Below are 15,865 nucleotides of genomic sequence, written 5' to 3' on the forward strand. Positions count from 1 at the left end.
AAAACTGGAGTCAATGGAAATCAGGGGGAAAAGTCTCCGCTGGCTGGAGTCATACCTAGCACAAAGGAAAATGGTTGTGGTTGTTGGAGGTCAGTCAGTCAGCTTCAGGACATCACTGCAGGAGTTCCTCAGGGCAGGGTCCTTGGCCCAACCATCTTCAGCTGCTTCATCAATGATCTCCCTTCCATCACAAGGTCAGAAGTGGGGATGTTCGCTGATGATTGCACAATGTTCAGCATTATTCACGACTCCTCAGATACTGAAGCAGTCCATGTCCAAATGCAGCAAGACCTGGACAATATCCAGGCTTGGGCTGACAAGTGGCAAGTAATGTTTGTGCCACACAAGTGTCAGGCAATGACCATCTCCAACAAGAGAGAATCCAACCATCGTCCCTTGATGATCAATGACATTACCATTACTGAATCCCCCCACTATCAACATCCTGGGGGTTACCATTGACCAGAAACTGAACTGGACTAGCCACATAAATACTGTGGCTACAAGTGCAGGTCAGAGGCTTGGAATCCTGCGAAGAGTAACTCACCTTCTGACTCCCCAAAGCCTGTCCACCATCTACAAGGCACAATTCAGGAGTGTGATGGAATACTCTCCATTTGCCTGGATGAGTGCAGCTCCCACAACACTCAAGAAGCTTGACACCATCCAGGACAAAGCAGCCTGCTTGATTGGTACCTCTTCCACAAACATTCACTCCCTCCACCACTGACGCACAGTAGCAGCAGTGTGTACAATCTACAAGATGCACTGCAGGAATTCAACAAGGCTCCTTAGACAGCCCCTTCCAAATCCTCAACCACTGCCATCCAGAAGTACAAGGGCAGCAGATACATGGGAACATCACCACCTGGAAGTTCGCCTCCAAGTCACTCACCATCCTGACTTGGAAATATATCGCCGTTCCTTCACTGTCGCTGGGTCAAAATCCTGGAACTCCCTTCCTAAGAGTGTTGTGGGTATACCTACACCACATGGACTGCAGCGGTTCAAGAAGGCAGCTCATCACCAGCTTCTCAAGGGCAACTAGGGTTGGGCAATAAACGCTGGCCCAGCCAGCGAAGCCTACATCCCATGAATGAATAAAAAGAAGAAAAAATATTAAGGCCAAGCCACATACAATAAGTGGAAGAATCACAGAAAAAAAAGAGGTATCTTTCTAAGGAAAAGTACATGAATCAGAAAATAAATACTGGTGCATTAAACTTGAGTGGATGGTCGCCCCACAGAGTTTAAATTACACACAGCAGCAGGTGTTTCAGTCTTATCTTAATGTGCTTAAGCACATGACACAACAGCCGTCATCCATCCAGTTACAAGGTCCAAGTGGGACTACAAAATTAAAATACAAGTTTAGAGAAATCATTAAACCTCTGTATGCCATACAGAACCAACAGTCGTCATTATTAAGCAGGAAAGCAAGTTTAGAATTGAAGCTGATCCATAAAGTTGATGAAGTTACTGACGGGCAGTACGGTAGCACATTCAGGAAAGAATTGCCAATATTATTTACAGGCTTGGGAAAACTGAAATCGAAATACCATGTTACCCTAACAGCAAAAGCTAAACCGATGCCTCCACACCGAGGAAGGTCCCTCACCCAAAGTCAAGGGTGAAATTGAACACATGCTATGGCAGGGGCTTATCTTCTGGTAACCATAACAACAGTGGTGTTCTGGAATGGTTAAGGTCACAAAGCCAAATGGCTCAATTAGAATCTGTGTGGACTTAACTAAACAAATCATTGGAACGCGAGATCTACCCAATGGTATCAGTGCATGAGAGTCTTGTGAAATGAGCTAAAATTCACTAAATTAGTTTTAAAAAATGGATTTTAGCGGTTGCCTCTAGGCAAAGAATCCACACTGCTGACCACTTTTATAACGCCATTCAGTCGTTATTGCTTTAGTAGATTATCACTTGGAGTTGTGTCTGCTCCAGAAATATTCCAGAGAACAATGCCTCAGACCCTACAAGGCATGGAAGGAATAACATGCCATATGGACAACATACTCATACATGGCTCCATGAGGGAACAGCATGACCATAGAGTGGGAGCAGTCTTGGAAGTTCCACAGGTTGCAGGTTTGACATTGAATGAGAAATGTGAATTTGCAAAACCTAAGATTAAATTTTTAGGGCACATTCTGCAAGCCTCAGGATAACAGCTGACCCACAGAAAACAAAGGTGGTTAGAGAGTTTCCACAACTCAGGAACATTACAGAGCTAGCGAGATTCCTAGGGATTGTCAACCAAACAGACAAGTTCCTACCGAATTTGGCAGAATCCAATGAGCCATTGAGACAGCTGTTGAGACAGGATCAAAAGTGGTGCTGGAATGTAGACCAGCAAGATGCTTTTGCCAAGATCAAAAATCTTCTTTCTTCTGAAATGTTAGTGCACTACGTTCCAGAACTGCCGATCATAGGAGCAGCAGGTGCATTGTCTACAGGTCTAGATGTAGTTGTATTCCAAGAATAAGGAAATGGTAAACATGGACCAATTTATTACACCTCATGATCACTCACAGACACAGAAAAAAGATATGCTACAATTGAGAAGGAAGCATTAGCAGCAACATGGGCATGTGCGAAGCTAGAACAGGCTTGTCCAACCTTTTCGTTCAGGGGGGCCACTTTTCTATTTTCTTCTCACTCAAGGGGCCGAGATGCAAATTTCAGAAAGATAAGGTTTGGCACAACATTAAACATGAATTTCAAAATAAAGCTGTGGGATGAACTAAAGAAGAAACTTGCTGAGCAAAAATAAAGCAATGTCAAAGCAATACATTGATAATTAAAGAGTAATTAATAAAGATTACCAAATGAGTCTGAGATGGATAAAGTCTGTTTGTCTGGCTCACTCCCTATCTCTTGATGCTCACTCACTGTGTGAGTGGGTGTGATTGTGTGTTGGTGTAGGGGTGAGTGTGAGTGGGAATGCTGAGGCTGCGAATGAAACAGGCACACACACACTTCCCACGCTCATTCACTCTCTCCCTCAAATACACACACACTGCCCCAAACACACACACACAAACACTTACTCCCACCCATATACACACACACACACTCACTCTCCCCCACAGACACTTATTAACTCCAACACACACTCACCCACTCCCACACACACTCACTCAACCATGGGCAGCGAGTCTTTTCATCCACACCACATACTACCCACCCCCCCCACCGGCACCATCACATCCAGCCTCTTCCAGACTAGCAGCAAGTCTCTCCTTCTCTGGCACGGCCTGGAGGAAGTCTCTTCCTCCTACGAACATATGAATTAGGAGGAGGAGTAGACCACTCGGCCCCTCAAGCCTCCTCAGCCATTCAATAAGGTCATGGCTGATCTGATTGTAACCTCAACCCCACATTCCTGCTTACCCCCAATAACCTTTCACCCCCTTGTTAATCAAGAATCTTTCTAGTTCTTCCTTAAAAATATTCAAAGACTCTGCTTCCACCACCTTTAGAGGAAGAGAATTCCAAAGACTCACTATCCTCTGAGAGAAAAAAATTCTCCTCATCTTTGTCGTAAATAAGTGACCCCATATTTTTAAACAGTGACCCCGAGTTCTAGATTCTCCCACGAGAGGAAACATCCTCTTCACATCTACCCTGTCAAGACCGCTCAGGATCTTAAAAGTTTCGTCAAGTTGCCTCTTATTCTTCTAAATTCCAGTGGATACAAACCTAACCTGTTCAACTTTTCCTCATAAGACAGCCCATTCTTGGTATTAGTCTAGTAAGCCTTCTCTGAACTGCTTTTAAACATTTACATCTTTCCTTACATAAGGAGACTAGTGCTCCACACAGCCCAGCCTGGAGCAAGTCTCTCCTTCCTCCACCCTGCCCAGAGTGAGTCTCTCCTCCCCCCACCCAGCCCGGAGTGAGTCTCTCCTCCCCCCACCTGGCCTGGATCAGCCCGGCCCCACCCAAGTCTCTCCCTTCCCCACCCCACAGTCTCTCTCTCTCACTTTCTCCCCAAATCCTCTGATTCCGGAGCCCAATCGCTGCCGCCAGTGTTGCTGTTCCTCCATTCACAGACAGCTTCTCTTCCACATTTGTAAGCCTATCAGCAGGAAACATGGGAGAGGAACAGCCTTTGATTGGAGGAGCAGTTTCTTTAAGAATCTCCCACTTGGAAACTACCCCCGCGGGCCACATTGGGTGGAGCCTCCAAGCACCTGGTCCATAGCTTTGCAGTTTACAGCACTTCAGGTGCAGATCTAGGTTTCTGTTAAATGAGTTGAGGGTTTCTGCCTCCACCACCAAACCAGGCAGCGAATTTCAGATGTCCACTACCCTCTGGGAGTCCACACTAATCCTTCTACCAGTCACCTTGGTAAGTCTGCCCCCTGATAATTGACCTCTCAGAATCACAGAATCGCACAGTGCAAAAGAGGCCCTTCGGCCCATCGAGTCTGCACCGACACAAGAAACTCCTGACCTACCTACCTAATCCCATTTACCAGCATTTGGCCCATAGCCTTGAATGTTATGACATGCCAAGTGCTCATCCAGGTACTTTTTGAAGGATGTGGGGCAACCCACCTTCCCCACCCTCCCAGACAGCGCATTCCAGACTGTCTGGGTAAAAAAGGTTTTTCCTCATATCCCCCCTAAAACCTACTGCCCCTCACCTTGAACTTGTGTCCCCTCATGACTGACCCATCAACTAAGGGGAATTGCTGCTCTCTATCCACGCCCCTCATAATCGTGTACACCTCGATCAGGTCGCCCCTCAGTCTTCTCTGCTCCAACGAAAACAACCCAAGTCTATCAAACCTCTCTTCATAACTTAAAGGTTTCATCCCAGGCAACATCCTGGTGAATCTCCTCTGCACCCCCTTTCAGTGCAATCACATCCTTCCTATAATGTGGCGACCAGAACTGCACACAGTACTCCAGCTGTGGCCTCACCAAGGTTCTATACAATTCCAACATGACCTTGATACTTTTATAATCTATGCCTCGATTGATAAAGGCAAGTGTCCCATATGCCTTTTCACCACCCCACTAACATGACCCTCCGCATTCAGAGATCTATGGACACACGCCAAGGTCCCTTTGTTCCTCAGAACTTCCTAGTGTCATGCCATTCATTGAATACTTCCTTGTCAAATTACTCCTTCCAAAGTGTATCACCTCACACTTTTCAGGGTTAAATTCCATCTGCCACTTATCTGCCCATTTGACCATCCCGTCTATAGCTTCCTGTAGGCCAAGACACTCAACCTCACTGTTAACCACCCGGCCAATCTTTGTGTCACTGGGGGAATCAGGTCTTTCCTGTCTACTCTATCTAGGCCCCTCATAATCCAGTACACATTAATTAAGTCATCCCTCAGCCTCCTCTGTTCTTAGGAAAACAACCCTAGCCTATCCAATCATTCCTCATAGCTGCAATTTTCGAGCCCTGGCAACATTCTTGTAAATCTCCTATGTACACAAAATTCCAGTTGTAGCCTAATCAGCATTTTATACAGTTCCAGTGTTACATCCCTGCTTTTGTATTCAATACCTCATCCAATAAAGGAAAACATTCTATATGCTTTCTTTACCACCTTATCCACCTGTCCTGCCACCTTCAGGGACCTGTGGACATGCACTTCAAGGTCTCTCACTTCCTTTACCCCTCTAATATCCTCCCTAGCTTTGTTTGCCCTCCCCAAATGCAGTACCTTACATTTCCCTGAATTGAATTCCATTAGCCATTTTTCTACCCACTCAATCAAACCATTGATATCATTCTGGAGTCAACAGCTATCCTCTTCACTATCAACTACACGGTCAATTTTTGTGTCATATGCAAATTTCCCAATTATGCATCCCATATTTAAGTCCAAATTACTAATATATACAACAAACAACAAGGGTGCCAATACTCAGCCCTGTGGAGCGCCACTGGAAACCACTTTCCATTCACAAAAACATCCATCAACAATTACCCTTTGTTTCCTGTTGCTGAGCCAATTTTGTATCCAACTCGCCACATTCCCCTTTATCCCATGGAATTTTACTTTTCTGACTAGTCTGCCATGTGGACCTTGTCAAATGCCTTACTAAAATCTATGTAGACAACATCCACTACACTACACTCATCAATTTTCCTTGTTACTTCCTCAAAAAATTTGATTAAATTAGTAAGACACAACCTTCCCCTAACAAAACTATGCTGAGTATCCTTGATTAATCGATTCCCTTCTAAGTGACAGTTTATCCTGTCTCAGAGTTTATTCTAATAACTTTCCCAGCACTGAAGTCAGGCTGACCAGCCTATAATTAGTTCTTAGACTACATGATGGGGTTGCGGTTTAAAATTGAAACTGACTATAAGCCATTAGTCACTTGTCTGAACATGAAAGAGATCGCGAAGATGCTGCCCAGAGTTCAATGCTTCAGGCCGAGACTAATGAGGTATGATTCAGTTACTGAGTATATCGAAGAAAAGTACCAGACGACTGCATATGCACAATCAAGAATACCAGTTGAAGGAATCAAACTGGAAGATCTGAATTTCATTGAGGAGGTAGAAACGTATATGTCAGTCATTACTAAAAGCCCACAGGCTACTCAAAGAAGTTGCAGGAGATAAAACAAGCACAGCAGCAAGATGACAAATGTGTCCAGATCAGAAAGTACTGTCTGGAAGGATGGCCAGACTATACTCCTACCAATCTAATACTACTGCAGCACTTCAAACAGAGCAAGCACCTTACATTCATTGATGACTTTCTAGTTTTTAGTGACAGAATAGTCCTTCCGAGAACACTTTGGCTTTATATTCTTCAAAGAATTCACCAAGGTCACTAAGAGATAGCATTATGTTGAGCGAGAGTCCAGCAATCAGTCTGGTGGCCAGGCATTACTCGATATATAGTAGAAATGATTTCTAGTTAACTTACGTGTGCAGTGAACAGCCAAGGCCAAAAAGAACCACTGTCCCCTTATACTTTTCCATCAAGGCCATGGGAATGGATTTATTTGATTTTAAAGGCAAGATATTCTTTATTGTCATTGATTATTATTCAAAGTGGATTGAAGTGAACAGGTTGCACAGCATCATAGCAGAAACAGTCATTCAATCACTGAAGAGAACATATGCAACACATGGCATCCCAGACATTGTGGTGTCAGACAATGGTCTGCAATTTGCTAATGAATTATTCCACAACTTTATGAAGGAATATGGATTCATTCACATAATCAGCTCACCTCATTATCCTCAGGCTAATGGAGAAGCTGAGAGAGGTGTATGAACCATCAAAGACTTGATAAAGATCTTAATTTAGAACTTCTGAGTTACCAAACCTCACTGCTACAAAATGTTTTCTCACCATCAGAGTTGTTAATGGGAAGGAGATTGAGAGCACAACATCTAGCTCTGCAACAGAAACTAAAACATAATATTACCCCGAATGACCAGGAGAGGGTAAAACAGCATGAGGAAGAACAGAGAAACAAACAGGCTCGTAACTTTGACTTCAGGCACAGAGCAAAAGACTTATCAGTGCTGAATCCCTGGGAGAGAATACGTGTACGAGACCAACAGAAGGAGGGCATAATAACAGAAAGAGCTCCACAACCGAGATCCTACAAAATGGAGACAGACCAGGAACAATAAAGAGAAGCCACAGCACCTGAATATCCTTAGAAAGAAAGCCAATAGAAACTTGGGTTTATATTTCAGATCCTGACAGAGATAAGGAACAAGAAGCAAGACAAAGCTCTATAGCCACCCAGGAGAAGGGCACTCATATAGAACGAAGAGAGAGTGCAGAATGTCCTCGACCTCAGAAAGAGATCAGAACAAGGTCAGGGAGATTGAAAGACTAACACTATGATGTCTGAGACTTTGGGGGTAGTTGTAGGAGGATGTATATCATTGGGGAAGATGTAGAATAAAGGGTTAACATCAGAAGCACCTGATGCTGATACAGCTATAATGTACCTTTACAAAACTAAGTAACAGAGATCTGGAGGGAGGAGAAGTCCAACCCCGTGCAGAGTTCCTAAGATATACATAGGACTGTGAACAAATAATAATGATTTTAACAAACTACAGTCTTGAACAGCTTTCTTAAGGAAAGTAGACAAACCCTGAAGAACCCATCTAGACCCCGAACACATGGCAAAACAGCCTTCAATCCCGCCCGGGTGAAATCCAAGAGCAAAATTTAATGGGTAGTGAGATGTCAGGGAACTCCTTCCGCTGCTGCAGACAGTTGCTGCACAACCAGTCATCACTTTGAGAAGCATTAATTGGCTGAAGGCCAGCTTTCCATCACCATCTGGGGAGAAAGTCCCATCTCCGAGGGCTGCTAGCCATCTGATTGGTCAGAAGCTCTCTAGTCCCAGCAGCGCCACGGGAGCAGCAGTCACTGCTGGAATGGCACCCAGTCCCAGTGACGAAGAGCCAGGAAATGCATGCAAGGAAAGTCTGGGGAGCTCTTGGTAGGACCAGGACAGGTGGCCCCTGGGGGCATGAGGGTGGGGGATGGGCAGCAAAGACTGGTGGGGGGGCGGTGGGAAACGACAAACTTGGAGGCGGATCAAGGAGGCCCCAATCGCAAAAGGGGGCTGTGAAGGAGGCACAGCTCCCCTTCCCCACCCAAGGCCTGAGGCCCGAGACAAGCAAGAGCCATTAATTGGCCACTTAAGGGCCTCAATCAGGGCAAGTTCTAGGCCTTGCCCATTGCCCTTAAAAATGCAACAATGTTTGGGTGGGCAGGCAAGTGGCTGGAAAGTCACCTGCAGAATTTTACAGGCTTTTGCTCATAATGCAAAAAAGACAAGCTTGTTTACTGAAAACTCCTGATGTCCATATCCTGACTTCAACCAAGAATCACGTTGATGATCTGTCAGCTGCTTTTATCACTGAGACTTACGAAAGATACCAAAGAGAAATTCAAGTTTGAATCAACTTCTCTGAGGTTCTTTCTGTTTCAAAACAATGATTTACAAATAGAAATGAGCAGGTGATGAAACACAAGCTTCCATTTGCCTATACTCATTTCAGGATGTTTCCTAAAATATACAAATAGTTTGTAACTTTTAATTAGCTTCAATGAGCAAACTAGTTAGAAAGCAAAGAAGAAAGCACCGGAAGAAATAAAACAACAATTTCATGTAAAATGTTCATTACAGGGCAAAAAAATTGATCTTCACAATTTTGGGGATGGGTTGTGTTTTGCGACTTCCCCACCTCTATAACATTGCCATTATAGGGAGCAGCCATTGCCACTAGCCTGTTGGAGCCCACCTCCTCAGGAGGAGGAACAGGAGAAACAGGAGGAGGAGATAGGGAGGATTAGGATGGCCACTGGCAGAGGCTGGGAATACTAGGCACAGACCCTGCCTTTGGTCTGCTAACCTCCATGCAGTGCACACGCAAAAATGTTCTGTTCCAGTCACCAGTAGATGGGCACCATCAATACATAAAAATGGAGATGGTAATAAAACTGTTATAATATATATATCAAAGAAAGAATGGATAAACAGTTTTACCAAACAGAATATCTATTAATAGCTCCATTCAGATTGCATTATGCAATATATTGAATTACAGTTTGTTTGTTGAAATGAGTATGAGTGATGTAGTGTTCATTAAATGAGGAAATCTGACAAGGAAATGATGTGGGTTTGCTTCATGGGAACCCACAGTGGTAACACTGGCCCGGGCTTTTTATTTGCCTTCACTGAAAGCAGAGACTGGCACTAAACTTTGGCCAATACCCCTCTCCTCTAAACCCGTTCTCCCTGTCCTGCTGTGGCCAGTTCCCGGCTTCCCTGCCCAGCACCCACTGTGGCCTGTCCCCAGCCTCATGACCTGGCCTCCGGACCTCCCTCCCCACTGCAGTCATATTTCTGAACTGCTTGCTAGCTATGAAGACTAAGAAAAGTAACATCAGCAGTATAATTTAATGTACTTCTTCTGCACATGTTCTTGAAACTAAATGATTGGCAAATGTAGGATAATAAATTACTAGCAGTCTGTTGCAAGGCTGCAATTCAATCAAGCAGTTCTGATGACCTCATAAATCATGAGTGAAGTTTAAGCAGTTTATGAATGTCAGTAGAATCTCAAAACTTATAGCCAGTTATTTGTTACTCAGTAAAATACAATTTTTTATTTTTTTTTAATTGATTTTCTTTTTGACCTTTGATAGGTTTGCTGAGAATGGTAGAGGCAACTTAATGTGAGGAAAGGAAATTTGACAGGGACATAAGACTTGAAGCTTGTGGAATTACATTGCAGGTGTTATTTACTAGTTAATAAATTAATTTTACTCAACACACCTATGAGGTTACCCATTTCTTGTGGATGAGTGTAAAAGATATGTAACTCACAATTGCCATAAATACTAGTTTGTTGTTACTGACACATTCTCCACTGTTGCAAAACTGTGCAAATGCTGTGGGTTGAGATTCCAAATCATTCCCAAGCACTATGAGCATATAGTAGTGAAATATAACTTGCCAACCTTTCAGGTGTGGAGGTTCTAACCCTTCAAACTCAATCAGATTACTGATTTAGCCTTCAGCATCCATTTTCTTCTGTAATTTTTGTAAGAATTTTTTGGATGGGTACCCAATTGGAATCAACCCAATTCACCAGTAATTCTTTTTAACTCTCAGGTTGAAACGAGATTTAGACCCACAGGATAAGATGAGACCCTTCAGATACTAAATTCAAAGAAGTTTTAATTAAAGAGAAATATGAATTACTACAAGGCAGAATTAGCTAAGTCCAAATGTATAAGAATCACACATCCATACAAATAAATCCCCTCAGTGTTAATACACAGAACATGTGTCTGTAACTAAAATAAGTTTCTGTCTTCTTTCTACTCTAGTCTATTTTTCAAGCACATAACCCAAAAAGAAACATTAGCATACCTATCACACCCAATGGCTTCAAGGCTTTCGCTGGGTTGACTAGTTCCATGAAAGAATACCCCTTCCTTCTTTGGACTAAGCATCCTTGGTCAGATTATGGCTAGCTAAAGGAGTCTTGGGTTGGGGTTTTTATCCCCTAGGGAAGGGTTCAAGATCCTCCCTCTCCACGTGGTAATGGGATCTTATCATCCTTTAATTGGCTGACATAGTCTTTAATTTAGCTTAATTGGTCTTGGCCTTTGTGCATAATTAATCTTGATAATAGAACAATGAACTGTTCAATATGATTTTGGACACATGACTTTATATAATTTGTATAAACTTTTTAGCTGTAAGCTAATTCTAATCAAGTTAGGAATTCGGTCACTGTCCACTTACCTGATCATAAATATCTTAGAGTCAGTTCTTTGCTGCCATTTTGTGTTATAAAATTAAAGCTGAAAATATTAGTTTTAAAAGTCTTCTAATACATTTAAAATTATTTTTAGTACAAAATACCTTTTCACAAACATACCTAATATAAAATTATGTGAATTTAAAGTCAGTCCTTATAACAGAACTAGTGATTATTGTTGATCTTTGAGCTAATGGATCAAGGTTTCCACCAGTAGTCCTTATCTGTTGTTACCATGGCAACATAAAGCAGAGAAGCCATTTGCCTTTGACTGCAGTAATTGTTATTTTTAAAATGTCTGAATCCAGTTATCTTTAATGTTGAAGTCATAACATCTAAAATAAGTGTAAAACTTAAAAAGGTGAATGTTCAGGATCAGCTCTGCTGATTAGGGTTAATTCTTCAGCTTGTCACCAAGGTACATTGCTTTCAATTAATCTGTTTCTTCTGGTACGTGTTTCAGTATGTTATCACAGTTATAGGCACACATATCTCTACATTGTTTCTAAAACATTAAATATCAAGAGTACATACTGCTTTTGCTGATCCACAGAATACAAAAATCGATTCTGAGATGTCCTTTAAGTCACAGGCTGTAATAAGGTGGTTGTTTCCAGCTATGTTGACATAATTAATCGAAAGTTCGGTGAATTAGCTTGAAACTGGCCTAAAAATGACTTACATTTTGCAATTAATTTTAATTTATTTTCACCATCCAAAATAATCAGGTACTACCAGAGCTTCTGAATCACAAAACAATACCCTTAAATTTGCAGTGATTTGTTCTTCTGATGCATCTGCAATCACATTAACTTAAACGACTCAGTAGTGGTTGAAGTGGACTCATCTATGAAGATATAATGGGCCATTTACATGATTAGACTTTAAACTCTGTATGAACTGATGTGTCCATAGAAATAATATTACAGAGGGGCCAACTAAGTTATTTCATTGGGACAAAGCAAAAAATGCCCCAGAACGTTGTGAGTTGAGGTCTCAGAATATTTTAGCACATAAGAAAAAAATAAGGGGTTATTGGGCTCACTGATCATTTGCCTCACTTACTTCAACTCATTCAGCCTAGCATCGAACAGCATTTTCACGCTCTCTAACATCTTTAACTCCATTATCAGTTTATTTTCCTTTGAGAAGCAACTTTTTCTAAAATCTGTTTTCATTTTACTTTTCATAAATTTCAACATATATCCTCTTCTTTGGTTGGTCTGATTTATACTGTTCTGCATTCACTTTATCTATTCTGTTTCATACTGGCATATGGATACCCTTTTTCTCTGAACTGTCAAGCTTAGAGCCTATGGCCTAGAAATTTGAGTGCAGCCTTGCAGGGAATGATCACTGTGCCTGAGTGGATAAGCCTGAGGTGCAGATAATTGGGCTTTAGATTTCAATATCATCAATCCAGCAGTCTGCAGACACTTTGTGGGCACCCAGCCAGTTTTCCAGAGAAGAAGATAGGAGATAGAGCCCTTGGATAAGTCTTTAAAGTGAACCGAAAGGTGATGGCAGTAGTGACATGGAGAAGGAGGGGTGGGGGTTACAGGATGTAGTGGGGGTAGAGGCTGGGATCAAGGAGGGTAGTAATTCAGTTCGTCAAGGATAGAGGTCAATTGCAATGGTAGACGTGAGTTGCAAGGGTAGAGGCCGGGGTCATGAACATAGCACTGGATGAAGAACAGGAAACAAACATTATTCATCATCGGCCAGTGATTAATAATTTTTGTTTCCTGCTCTTTATCCAATATTCCAGTCCAACATTTTTCCTGGGTTCTCATGTCTTTTAGTCTCATTAGTACTCCTTTCTACAGAGCTCTGTGAATATCCAAATAAATTGTATTATCCACTATCGATAAATTATATATTAGGGATTTTCACTGTTTTATTTATAATCTTCTCAAAGAAATCAAAGAAGTTTGTCAACCTGGACCTTCTCTTCCTAAGTTCACATTATTTTTTAAAACTAGCGTCAGCTTTGGCTCAGTGGTAGCATTTGAGTTAGAAGCCTGGAAATTCAAGCCCCATATTTAGAGATTTGAGCACAACATGTCAGGTGACACTTCAATGCATTACTGAGAGAATGCTGCATTGCTGGAGGTGTTGTTGTTTGAGTGAGATGTTGAACCAAGGCTCCACCTCCCCTCTCAAGCATTTTTCCTATGAATCTCAAGGGGGCTCTCCTAGTAGCTCAGTCAACATTTATGCCTCAAGAAATGCCCAAAAAAAGCAGAAAATCTGGTAGTTTTGATAATTCTAATTGCAATAGAGGCCTTATTCTACCTATACTCTATTTTTATCCCCAGTCGATGTCATGAGCAATGGGGCCAGCTTTTCATCCTCCTCTTCCAATATGTCTGGCACAGCCAACAGCTTTAAATTGAAGGTATCATGGGAACTGGAGGGGAATTGGGTTTTCACCCTAATAGAATGAAATCTCTTATGATTCACAGGAAACAGGAACAGAAGTAGGCCACTCAGTTCCTCGCACCTATCCCACAATTCAGTTAGCTCATAGTTGACCTGTACTTCAACTTCATTTACCTGCCTTTGTTCCACATTCCTGCCTAACAAAAAAAAATCTAACAATCTCAATCTTGAAATTTTAATTGTTCCACTATCAACAGCCTTTTGTGGAGCATATTCTAGATTTCTTGCTTTGCATGAAAAAAAGCCTTCCTGAATTCACTCCTAAATAGTGTAGATCTAATTTTAAGATCATGGCCTGGATTTCCCACCAAATCCTATGGATTCTCTTTATCATTTTAAATCATATTGGGCGGATCCTTCTAGGCCCACCAGCAGCAAGAAGCCTGCGGGTGGTGGAACTTAATTTGAGGTGAGGCCAAGAATCAGATTCCCGACAGCGGGTTGAACTTTAGGAATTAAGTTCTCAAGACTTTAAAGGCCGGTTAAAAGAGGATTGAGCTTCCCAACAAACAATACCGGGAAGCCCTTTTGCATGCAGGTCATGCATGCTCATTAAAAGACTATCGCACTGAAATTAAGTTCACCTTCCAAATTAAGCTCCCTGCCAGCAAGAAATTAGAACATTCACTTTTACAACTGCACATAAATGGCATGCACCTGGTGAGGTGGACTTCTTCCATGATTAACGGTGAGTTGCTGCTGCATTGTTCTCTTTGGGGAGTGTCTGTAAAAGCCAGCCTATGCTTGAGAGTGGGTGGTGGCAGTGCAAGTTGTGTGGATGATGACCAAGGAAGAGAAAAGGGTTAGAGAGGATGGAGCAGTGGCTGGGCAAAGGTAGAAGGAATAGTACAGGGAACAGTGGCTTCCTGCCTGCCCCGCTGCGAGAATTGGCGGGTGCATGTTTAATAAGCTGAACAGCACGAGTTGCACGTGGTCAGCCATCCCAAGCCTCACCCTCAGCTAAAAACTCCCACTTCTGTGCCCACCACCAAACTTAGATTCTAGAACAGAAGATTCCGTCAATTGATTAGATCATCCCTCAACCTTCTAAACTCAAGAGGATACAGCCATATTTATACAACCAATCCTGATTTTTAAGCCTTGAAGTCATTCTGGTGAATTGTGCTGTAAACTCATCAAAGACAACTTACTTATGATGAGGTTCAGTGCCCAAAACTGAACTCAGTACTCCAGATGGTGTCTGATTAAGACTAAGTGTAGCTGAGCATCACTTTCTCACTTCTGAATTCCAGTCACCTTGAAATATTAGCTTTTTTGATTACTTTTTGTAACTGTGCACTAACCTTTAGTGATTTGAGTACATGTACACCTAAATCAATTTGCTCCTCCATTGCTTATAGTTCTCGCCAGTTGGAAAATATCTTGATTTGTCTTTCTGATATCCAAGCAGGTAACCTTACACTTTCCAACATTGTACTCCATTGTTTCCAACATTGTTAAAGTTTTTCCCACTCACTTAATGGGTGTAATATTACTTTTTGCAGATAGTATAAATGGTCTGGTATTTGATCAGCTATCGATTGTATATCTCTCTCGGTTTGCTTTCATTATCTGTCTACATCACTTTGCAACTTCCTGCTCCCATCCACATGAATTACAGTGCGCCTAACCTCGGTGTCATCTGCAGCCTTGGATACACACCTCTGTTTTCCTTCATCCAAGTTATATATAAGGTGGCCAGTTTAAGCTCCAGATTAATGAAGGACATGGGATTGGCTATGGTTTGGATAGCTGTACTAATGCCATCAAGAATGCCCTGGACTTTGGGAAATGTTGTAATGCAGGAAGATTTCAAAACCCACTCGCTCTGCTGCTAATTTTCGATTGGGAAACTGGTAAAGGTTTGTGTACATCTGATTCACTGTTGCTGGTGCTAGTATAGAATGATTGTGAGGCTTGAAAGTTCAGACTACGCTGACACTGGTTATCACTGCCATTGCTTTCTTGCAGCAGTGCTCCATTACTGCCTCCTTGGTGAAGTGCAGTCTGCAAAAGTAGAATACTTCAGACGTTCACAGGAAAGCCTGTTTGAGCATGTACAAAACACAGCAAAATGATATATGTGGACATGCCTCACGTCTC

Source organism: Cetorhinus maximus, chromosome 3 (assembly GCF_964194155.1).
Source record: "Cetorhinus maximus chromosome 3, sCetMax3.hap1.1, whole genome shotgun sequence".
Classification (NCBI taxonomy): domain Eukaryota; kingdom Metazoa; phylum Chordata; class Chondrichthyes; order Lamniformes; family Cetorhinidae; genus Cetorhinus; species Cetorhinus maximus.